Below are 11,621 nucleotides of genomic sequence, written 5' to 3'. Positions count from 1 at the left end.
AATGGAAGGGTCTCTTATTTTTTCACTAGGCTCACCTTCTGGTCGAAAAGTAATCCAAGAATTTTTTATACTTTTGGAGAAACCTTGTGTTGGCAACTCCTAAATACGTGCTGTTGTCATAACGTTATCCATTATCTCAGACAATTTTTTATTAATCGAGAGTAATTCTTCCCCCCGTGCAGTTTAGACAAAGCGGTCAAGTTATTCTACACATTAGGGGTACCAGTCTCGCCTAAGAAGACGGAGGGTCCAGACACAATAATTAATTTAATAGGGATATATCTTGATTCTGTGGCCATGGAAGCCAGCCTTTCACAGGAGAAAATCACTAGCATCCTACACGACATAAACCACTATATGCAGACAGGCTCCTGTAATCAGAAAGAGTTGCAATCTCTGTTGGGCTCGCTAAATTCCATAATGTGAATCATCCCACAGGGTAGAGCGTTCATTTCTAGACTCCTAAGCCTTCTCCCCACATCTCCCGACGATTACAGTCGTATCTCCCTTAACTACCAAGCCACGGCAGACCTTCTTATGTGGAACATGTTTATCTGGAACTGAAACGGGAAAGCATGTTTCTCCTACAGGTTTCCATACACTCCCCGGTCATTTGGATGGATGCTGCAGTTACCACGGGCTTTGCTGCCATTTTCAGCAACAAATGGCTCTAGGGTAGTTTGCCAGAGAAGGTACAGGAAATAGAAGGGTTCCACAAAAACTCAGCTCTTTTTAAGGTGTACCCGATCGTAGCAGCATCAGTGACATGGGGCCATTTGTAGTAAGGCAACCTAGCAATTTGCCACATCATTAACAAAGGCCGCTCGTCTTCATTAATGATAATGAGGTTCATTAGGAAACTAATGTGGCTAGCAGCCTGTCCTTAGTTTTTCTTGGTATGCTGCCAAGTCCCAGGTATTTTGGGTCTGGCTTTCAATTTCAGGCTTTCAGAATGTCCCCACCTACCGCTCCACGCCTGGCCACTGCCGCCCCCCCTGTTTCAAGAGGTAATCATGGATTAGACAAATTACTGCTCCATAGTAACAAATCTGGCCCTATCCACTAACACTCATAGCGCCTATGATAGAGCATTTTACTTATATAAGAGGTCATCAGGTTTATGTCAGAACATCACCTGGATAGCTTATTTGACATGACATGCCTTGTGGCTTTCACTACTTTTTGCCACCTCAAGTTAAAGTTATCTCACAATACCATTAAGTTATAACTGACAGGCATCCAACACCATATGTACTCCACCTTTCCTAACAACTCTAGTTTTCTCTCATCATACCCTATCAGGACCATACTTAAGGGCATAACCAAGCTCAACTGTCCTACCCCACAACAAAGGCTACCCATTAACAAACAGTTGTTCACAAATATGTCTGGTTTACTAGATTCAGCCCCTTTCCAACTCCTCACTAACTCCGTCATTAAAACCACTATATACCTGGCTTTTTACGGCTTCCTGAGGCCACAGGAATTCACCATCAGTAGCCAACACAACGCACATGGTTGCCTTCGAAACTCCTACCTAATTAAACATCAAGATCATTACATAATGACTCTACACGTGATCAGAACGAATCAACTGGGTCAACCCGTCCACATTCCATACTATCCCACTAACAATATATGGTGCCCGGTAAAGGTTTTCGATTCCTACCTCCTCACTGTTTTGGATCTCTCATCTTTTCCGCTCCTGTCACTTCACGGGGCTATCCTCGCTAATTCTAAGTACGCTTATTGTTAACAAGGCTCGGTATGAACCCTAGCAATTATTCAGGACACTTGTTTAGGATAAGGGCCGCAGCTACGGCATTGAGCCAGGACATTGCAGTGCATGTCATTAAAACTCTAGGTCGCTGGAAGTCATCAGCATATACTGTATACATACCCCAACCGGTACAGGAAACACGAAAGGCATTTGTAAAAATGTCATCTTAATGTACGTATGTTGTATTATATTCTTTCCTCAATAAATGTATTTTGAGAATGATATGTATTCCTTTTTGCCCACTTTATTTACTGGCCTACAGCATACGTCGGTTTTGGCACACCTCAACCGACTTTTCCCTATCACAGGTTTGCTATCAACAATCTTACTTCATATCATAATCAAGTTTGCCCTGAACACAAATTGGAAGGCTTGACCTAAAGTTGTTGTAGGTGCTTACGGACCTTTAAAAGGGACTCCCCCTTTCCTACCCTACCGTGATTGGTATAACGAATTGCTGCCCCAAGCTCCACTCCATTTATTCACCGTACTCTTCTAGTGTATGCCCACTTTATTTATTGGCCTTCAGCATACATCAGTTTTGGCACACCTCAACCAACTTTTTCCTATCACAGGTTTGCTAACAACAATCTTACTTCATATCATAATCAAGGTTGCCCCGAACACATATATATGTATAATAACTACAGCTCCTTGATAAGCACACAATGCAACCCCAATACACATACACTCACAATGCAGCCCCTAGATGCACACGCACACACTTTACAGGCCCTTTCAGCACACATACACACACATATTTTCTCACACACTCACAAATTGCTATTTTTATTTAAATCCACCCAGCCTTTGGGAAAGCTGAGTGAATCTTTCCCTGGCGTCCAGTGTTCCTCCTCTCAGTCTTCCTGCAGTTTCTCTCTGCTGCCCTGCACGCTCTATGCAGTGATGCCGGAGCCAGAGTGATGTTATGTCCCTAAACAGCGCGCATGGGAGCAGAGAGGTACTGCAGGAAGGTTACTGCTCCCTTACACACGTTTTATAGCTGCCCCCCTACTTTTGTCCCTGGCCCCTCATGTGTCCCCCCTAAGTATGAATCCTAGAGACTCCACTGGGCGGTGAAGAGTTGTATTGAGGGCATTATGATCATAAGTACGTGATAAGAACCCTGTTTATTTTCACAATAGACAAGTTATGATTGCGGATTGTTTGTTGCTTGCATGAGGTATAATGTAAAAACCAAAGAAAAACAAGTTACCTGCGCTCTATCCTTAATCCCTATGTATTTTTTAAACAAATGGATGTTTTTTAGTTACCTCCAATGGCCATGAGAGGAGAAGCCCACCTGCCAACGTCAAGGCAGACCCCCCCAGGTGGGTCCTAACTCTAGCCATTCACCTTGCTTCCTTGAGCTTCTGGCAAAGATCTCTAATAAGACAGAAAGGGGTATTTTTCATATACACCCCCTATATGTTATTAACCCTTAATAGGGAACACATGGGATGGGCAGCTGCATTGTAACAAAGCTGAATGATACAAAAAATGGATACAAATGCAGAAAGATAAGTCCTGCGCTCACTCCCATCACTACTGGGTGGCAGCCGCCTATCCCATGTGCTCCCTATTAAGGATTAATAATATATAGTGGTGTATATAAAAAATACCCCTTTCTGTATTATTAGAGATCTTTGCCAGAAGCTCAAGGAAGCCACCTGGGGGAGGAGGGGGGGGGGGGGTTCTGCCTTGACGTTGGCAAATGGGCTTCTCCTCTCATGGCCATTAGAGGTAACTAAAAAAAAATTGTTTAAAAATACATAGGGATTAAGGAGAGAGCGCAGGTTACTTGTTTTTTTTTTAAATATATATTGGGGATGATGTGTACTGTAGTCTTTGCTGCTGCCCAGTAGTGATGGGAGTGAGCGCAGGACTTATCTTTCTGCATTTGTATCAATTTTTTGTATCACTCAGCCTTGTTACAATGCAGCCGCCCATCCTATGTGTTCCCTATTAAGGGTTAATAATATATAGGGGTGTATATAAAAAATACCCCTGAATGGTTAGAGTTAGGAACCACCTGGGGTGTTCTGACTTGACGTTGGCAGGTGGGCTTATCCTCTCATGGCCATTGGAGGTAACTAAAAAACCTCCATTTGTCTAAATATACATAGGGATTAAGGAGAGAGCGCAGGTAACTTGTTTTTCTTTGGTATTTACTATATATTGGGGCTGATTTGTACGTAGTCTTTGCTGTCGCCCAGTAGTGATGGGAGTGAGCGCAGGACTTATCTTTCTGCAAAGGTATAATGCAGCTGACAGATTGAAATGTTTTAAAGTATCGGCTTTTGGGTCTCTGATGCAGGCAGAGCTCTTATAGAACTTTTAATTTATTTAATATTGTTTGTGTATGGTGTGCTCGGCATATTTATTTTGTGCATTTAAAATATTAATTGGATTCATGGTGAATACACACTATTAACTACCTAAGAATCATGTCTACCATCATACATTTCAGGGCCTCTTACAAAGCTGTTTTGCTGGTGCTCTCGGCACGCACTAACAGACATGGACACAGATACACATTCCCAGACATAAGCAGACATTAATGAAACAACGGGGGGGAAGGGCTGCGCTAAAAAGTAGTAAAATACAGTGTAAACCAGACCGGGTGGTCACAATCTGGTAATAATGGAAAACGTAAGTCTCTTACACCAGGTAAAGAAATTATCTTATGGAAAAATATATATATCTTTGAGGAGAGTCTTTGCAGATAAAAAAGAGTATACAATGAAAAAGTGGTAGTAAAAATGGTAAAAATGAGTAAAAAATTGATGAATAAAAAATAGTCTCACTGATATAGCTTGGTGGGATATCTGTACAGTCCTCAGGAGTTGATCCGTCCGGGGAGTAGGATGATCCGTATATGTGGAGACAAAATAGGAGACACCACAAACTGCCAATAGTGAAGAATTGCGGCTCCAAGGGTAAAATGAGAAAATAATATGATAATACACTCACATTTGTATGAGCTTTAGACCAGCTCTGGACTTATAGGCGTTGCAGCGGTATGATCCCCGCTACCAGGATATACTGGAGAAGACGTCTGGCGATCCAACCTTGGTACTCCGGAATGTATAGAAAACAACAATAGTGCTCTCAGTAGGTAGGGTATGTGAAGTAACAGTAAATGAAATATACTTACAAATATAGAGCAGGAAATACTGCTCTATTAATAGGGCGCTGGTGGAATAATCCCCACCTGGGATTTCTTTGGATCAGGATCTGAGTATGAGAGGTAAAAATAGTAGTGATAGAATAATATAATAATATTAAATAATAATATATATATAAAAAAATATAGAAAATATATATATATATATAAAAAGATGGAAAAAAAATTTTTTATAAATAAAAAATAAAATAAATAAAATATAATATAAAACTGCCAGGAATAATAAAATAGTATATCAAATAAAGTAGGAGTTGGTCCTATAAAGAAGGTAACCAAAATCACTTTAATATTTAAAATACACAATTTAAAACCATTAACGCGTTTCACCTAAACAGGCTTTTTCAAAATGGTAATATAGCATTAAACCTGGCAAGATACAGTATATATAAGACAATGTGAATTGTTAAAATTTGCGCCAAAAAATGATTGGCCAATCAGAAAAACACTTAGATTAAAACACTGTTAAACCTTAAATAAGTAAAAAACGAATGTGCATACAAATGGTCATAAGTAATATATACATAAAGAAACACAGAAATGTAAAAAACGAAGCTTATAACTTAAAATTGAGATTATTGGACTTGTGTCACATGACCGGACTTGGGGTGTATGGGAAATGTAGTTTCAGAGCGCTATGCGCGTGAGGTATGCGCCCCTCCCCGTGAAACTTTTACCCGCCGGCACTACTATGGAGCTAAGCCTCATGGGGCTTGTAGTAGTGCCGGTCAGATGTGCGCACGCACGGGGGGGCGGAGACCGGGAGGCAGCTCGCTGAGTAGATTAGCAACGAGCTGCTTCCTGAAGGGCACAGTACGGGTGCCTATATGGATCAAAATACTAGACGGCGAAAATAGCCGTCAAAGAGGAGGGGAGAAGGAGTGGGCATTAAATAAAATAAAAATGAAAATGAATACCATAGTTAAAAAACTATGGGTAAAATTAGAAGAATGATAAAAGTATAACCAACTGATGTCTAAATTATAAAAATGAAGTATAAAGTAAAACAGTATAATCATAAAAAATTGTATAATCATAAAAAATTGTGCAGATCAAAGTCTGCATTTAAACCTTGAGGTGAGAGGGTCTGTAACTTATAGACCCACTCCATTTCTGTTTTTCCTAAGACATTTTTAATATCTCCCCCTCTCCAGGGTAAAGTGCATTTTTTTATCCCCATACATTTTAACAATTTAGGGTCTTTATTATGGTTAATAAAATGTTTGGATACTGTATGATTTAAGTATCCATTTTTGATGTTTCTACAATGTTCGCTCAACCTGATTTTCAGGCACCTTGTGGTCATTCCAACGTACTGGAAGCCACAAGGGCATTCGAGCAAATAAATTACATTTTTGGTGTTACAGGTAATAAACTCTTTGATATTATACACAGTGTTAGTCTTATTTGAAACAAACTGAGTCACCTTAGATGCAAATGTGGGATCTGTGGTTTTGCATACAATGCATGTTTTACATTTGTAAAACCCTTTAGTTTGCGGAAAGAAGGATACAGGGTTTTTCTGTGCAATAGTTTTGGTAAAATTCGTGGTTAAAATCCGTGGTTAAAATCGATCTAAAATTGGGAGCTCCTCTAAAAACTATATTTGGTTTTTCGGGAATAATTTTGTTAAGTTTATCGTCTTGTTTTAAAATATGCCAGTGTTTTTTAATAACGATTTTAACCACGAATTTTACCAAAACTATTGCACAGAAAAACCCTGTATCCTTCTTTCCGCAAACTAAAGGGTTTTACAAATGTAAAACATGCATTGTATGCAAAACCACAGATCCCACATTTGCATCTAAGGTGACTCAGTTTGTTTCAAATAAGACTAACACTGTGTATAATATCAAAGAGTTTATTACCTGTAACACCAAAAATGTAATTTATTTGCTCGAATGCCCTTGTGGCTTCCAGTACGTTGGAATGACCACAAGGTGCCTGAAAATCAGGTTGAGCGAACATTGTAGAAACATCAAAAATGGATACTTAAATCATACAGTATCCAAACATTTTATTAACCATAATAAAGACCCTAAATTGTTAAAATGTATGGGGATAAAAAAATGCACTTTACCCTGGAGAGGGGGAGATATTAAAAATGTCTTAGGAAAAACAGAAATGGAGTGGGTCTATAAGTTACAGACCCTCTCACCTCAAGGTTTAAATGCAGACTTTGATCTGCACAATTTTTTATGATTATACAATTTTTTATGATTATACTGTTTTACTTTATACTTCATTTTTATAATTTAGACATCAGTTGGTTATACTTTTATCATTCTTCTAATTTTACCCATAGTTTTTTAACTATGGTATTCATTTTCATTTTTATTTTATTTAATGCCCACTCCTTCTCCCCTCCTCTTTGACGGCTATTTTCGCCGTCTAGTATTTTGATCCATATAGGCACCCGTACTGTGCCCTTCAGGAAGCAGCTCGTTGCTAATCTACTCAGCGAGCTGCCTCCCGGTCTCCGCCCCCCCGTGCGTGCGCACATCTGACCGGCACTACTACAAGCCCCATGAGGCTTAGCTCCATAGTAGTGCCGGCGGGTAAAAGTTTCACGGGGAGGGGCGCATACCTCACGCGCATAGCGCTCTGAAACTACATTTCCCATACACCCCAAGTCCGGTCATGTGACACAAGTCCAATAATCTCAATTTTAAGTTATAAGCTTCGTTTTTTACATTTCTGTGTTTCTTTATGTATATATTACTTATGACCATTTGTATGCACATTCGTTTTTTACTTATTTAAGGTTTAACAGTGTTTTAATCTAAGTGTTTTTCTGATTGGCCAATCATTTTTTGGCGCAAATTTTAACAATTCACATTGTCTTATATATACTGTATCTTGCCAGGTTTAATGCTATATTACCATTTTGAAAAAGCCTGTTTAGGTGAAACGCGTTAATGGTTTTAAATTGTGTATTTTAAATATTAAAGTGATTTTGGTTACCTTCTTTATAGGACCAACTCCTACTTTATTTGATATACTATTTTATTATTCCTGGCAGTTTTATATTATATTTTATTTATTTTATTTTTTATTTATAAAAAATTTTTTTTCCATCTTTTTATATATATATATATATTTTCTATATTTTTTTATATATATATTATTATTTAATATTATTATATTATTCTATCACTACTATTTTTACCTCTCATACTCAGATCCTGATCCAAAGAAATCCCAGGTGGGGATTATTCCACCAGCGCCCTATTAATAGAGCAGTATTTCCTGCTCTATATTTGTAAGTATATTTCATTTACTGTTACTTCACATACCCTACCTACTGAGAGCACTATTGTTGTTTTCTATACATTCCGGAGTACCAAGGTTGGATCGCCAGACGTCTTCTCCAGTATATCCTGGTAGCGGGGATCATACCGCTGCAACGCCTATAAGTCCAGAGCTGGTCTAAAGCTCATACAAATGTGAGTGTATTATCATATTATTTTCTCATTTTACCCTTGGAGCCGCAATTCTTCACTATTGGCAGTTTGTCGTGTCTCCTATTTTGTCTCCACATATACGGATCATCCTACTCCCCGGACGGATCAACTCCTGAGGACTGTACAGATATCCCACCAAGCTATATCAGTGAGACTATTTTTTATTCATCAATTTTTTACTCATTTTTACCATTTTTACTACCACTTTTTCATTGTATACTCTTTTTTATCTGCAAAGACTCTCCTCAAAGATATATATATTTTTCCATAAGATAATTTCTTTACCTGGTGTAAGAGACTTACGTTTTCCATTATTACCAGATTGTGACCACCCGGTCTGGTTTACACTGTATTTTACTACTTTTTAGCGCAGCCCTTCCCCCCCGTTGTTTCATTTCCAGTTTGTTTTTAGGGTTTTGTGGGATTCCCTAATTAGGGTTGCAGCTTTTACTGTTATTGAGCGCAGACTCTTCTCTTTGTTTTTCTATAAGCAGACATTAATATACTCTTTCAACAGAGAAGGATTAAGGTCCCAGGAGGTCCTACACAGGTTTTGCTTTGGGGACCCCCCTTAATTCTTTACATAGGAATGGTGACTAGTGTCAAGCAAATTATTACACATTTTTCACAATCAGTTCTAAATAGACTATTAGCTTCACCCAACACATTGGCTGGTTATCTGGAGTATATGTGAGAACCATGGGATTCATATTGTGACAGTATATAGTTCAGAAAAACAAGAAACAGATATTCTTCATATTTTATTCATGATAAACATGATATGTATTAGCTTTAATAGGATATGCAATGCTTTAAAAATGATCGATATGTTTTAAAAAATTTTACATACTTGAGAGAAAAGTATTTTTACAACATAAGAACTTTGAAAAGAAGAACATTTACTTAAGGGAATTGTCAAAATGGGCAAACACATAAAATGAAGTATTGACTTTCCTAGATTATCTAATGAAAACCATCCACTTTCCTTGAAAACCAACAATCAAAATGAAAGATCTAATATTTTGTCTTACGTTAATATTTCACTGGTTTAAATGTCATTCCTAAGCACTTTTTGCTCAACAAAGTAGCATTGAATTTATTTGAAATATGTGAAACATAGCTTAAACATTTTAACTAAAGCAGTGCTTTTGTGTAGAGCATGGATAGTCAACCTGCTCCCTACCGCCCACTATTGGGTGGTTTATGATTTCAGGTGGGCGTTGGAAAAACCCCAGTGGGCCTCTTTGGCCGTGGACCAGATGGCCCATGCAGAGCCAGCTTTTCTGTAAGCCCTCTTGGGCTGGTGAGGAGATTAAAGATTAAAGACCCTATGCACCCTTTACACACAGTACATCCTTCACACACACACACACACACACACACACACTGCCCTCATCACACACACACAGACTGCACCCTCACACACACTCCCTCCTCACACACTCATAAAGGCTACACCCTCACACACAGACTACCCTCTCACACAGACTGCCTCCTTACACACACACTGCCCCCTAACAGAGACAGACTGCCCCCTCACACACTACACCCCTCAAACACACACTCACTGCTCCCCTCGCACACACACACAAACAGACTGCTCCCTCACACATGCTGCCCGCACACACAGACTGCCCCACTCACACACACTGCCCCTTCACATGCACACAGACTGAAACCTCACACACACACACACAGACTGCCCTCCTCACACACACTCCACCCAAACTCACTGCCCAACCTTCACACATGCTCTGCCACCTTCACACATGCACAGCAACCCTCTCACACACACATACAGCACCTCCTGCACACACTGTGCCCTTCACATACATACAGCAATCCTCACACATAGCACCCTGCACACACAATACACTCTTTACACACACACACACACACACAGCACACCTCACCATCATACAGCCCTCTTCACACATAAACGCACACAGCACCCTTCACACAAACTACACCCTTCACACACTACACCCTTCACAAACACACACTGCACCAGGGGGATCCAGGGATCTTGCAGGGAGATGGCGGCGGTACGTGATGACGTGAGACGCCACACGTGCTAGAGGTGGGCGGGTCCAGAACAAAGAAGAGGAGAATGAACGCGGAGACGAGCTAACCACGCCGCTCCGTGATCACTATTTGGCTGGCTGTTAGGAACGATCCGACGAAGTGGAAAGAAAAGTTGGTGTGGCCAGTTTGGAGCAATATAGTGGTGCTTGATGCTTGAAGTTTATGCTAAAAGTACACTAACGGGCTTTGACGGAAGGGAAGGGAAGGGAAGGAAAGGAAAAGGGAGAAAAAAATAAAACATTTTGCAGAGTGTTTCTCTTTTCTTCATAGAGAACAAAAGAGATTTCCTTTTTAAACAAACAAGGGGAAAGAAAGAAGAGAAAACGGAAGGGAAGAGGAAAGGAAGAAAAAGGAGAAAAAAAGAGAAAAAAAACCCTCAATAATCTTCTAAACAGCTACAAACAAAACTGTGAGTTCCTCTGAATATACTGCAACATATTAAATTAATTAACATATCCGCACATAAATATTGGCTTGAGACAAGATTTGCATGAGAGGAGATTAACGTAATTGATTAATTCAATTAAGCTAAAAGTCATACATAAAGTAGGCTATTCAGACGAAATTTGTTTGTTTTCCTTTTTTATTAAGAAGTACCTAAGAAATAAAAATGACTACTAGAAATACAACTACAGAAAAGAAAAAAGAAACTAAATCAGTTCAACAAACAGAAAAGAGGCTGTCTGGCTTTTTTTCCACTCCTATTAAAGACGTGCAGGAACAGCAAATTGAATGCATGACACACCCGATTAATACCTCCAACATTAACTTGGAAATTCCAATTGCTCAATCTTTATCACAAACTCAAGCAACTGCTTCAATTAACATACTAGATCAACTTAAACAAGTGCTGGAGTTACAACTCAATACACTAAAATAAGATATGTTTATAAGTTGTTTTTTTTTTTAATTCTTTATTTATGTTGTGCAGGTAGGTACATGACATTCACAAACGCCACAATAGCGTACTTATATAGTCATACAGGCTTAACAATGGCATGAGTGTGTGCACACATTTTTTTTTTTTAAGTATCAACAAGCTTAATAAAACATTTAACAGTAGCGAAGAGTAACTGCTCAGTAGTGTAGTATGTGTGTGGGTTAGGTG

This window comes from Pelobates fuscus, chromosome 2, assembly GCF_036172605.1.
Source record: "Pelobates fuscus isolate aPelFus1 chromosome 2, aPelFus1.pri, whole genome shotgun sequence".
Lineage (NCBI taxonomy): Eukaryota > Metazoa > Chordata > Amphibia > Anura > Pelobatidae > Pelobates > Pelobates fuscus.
The sequence above is the reverse complement of the archived record's forward strand: the minus strand, read 5'-3'. Positions refer to the sequence as shown.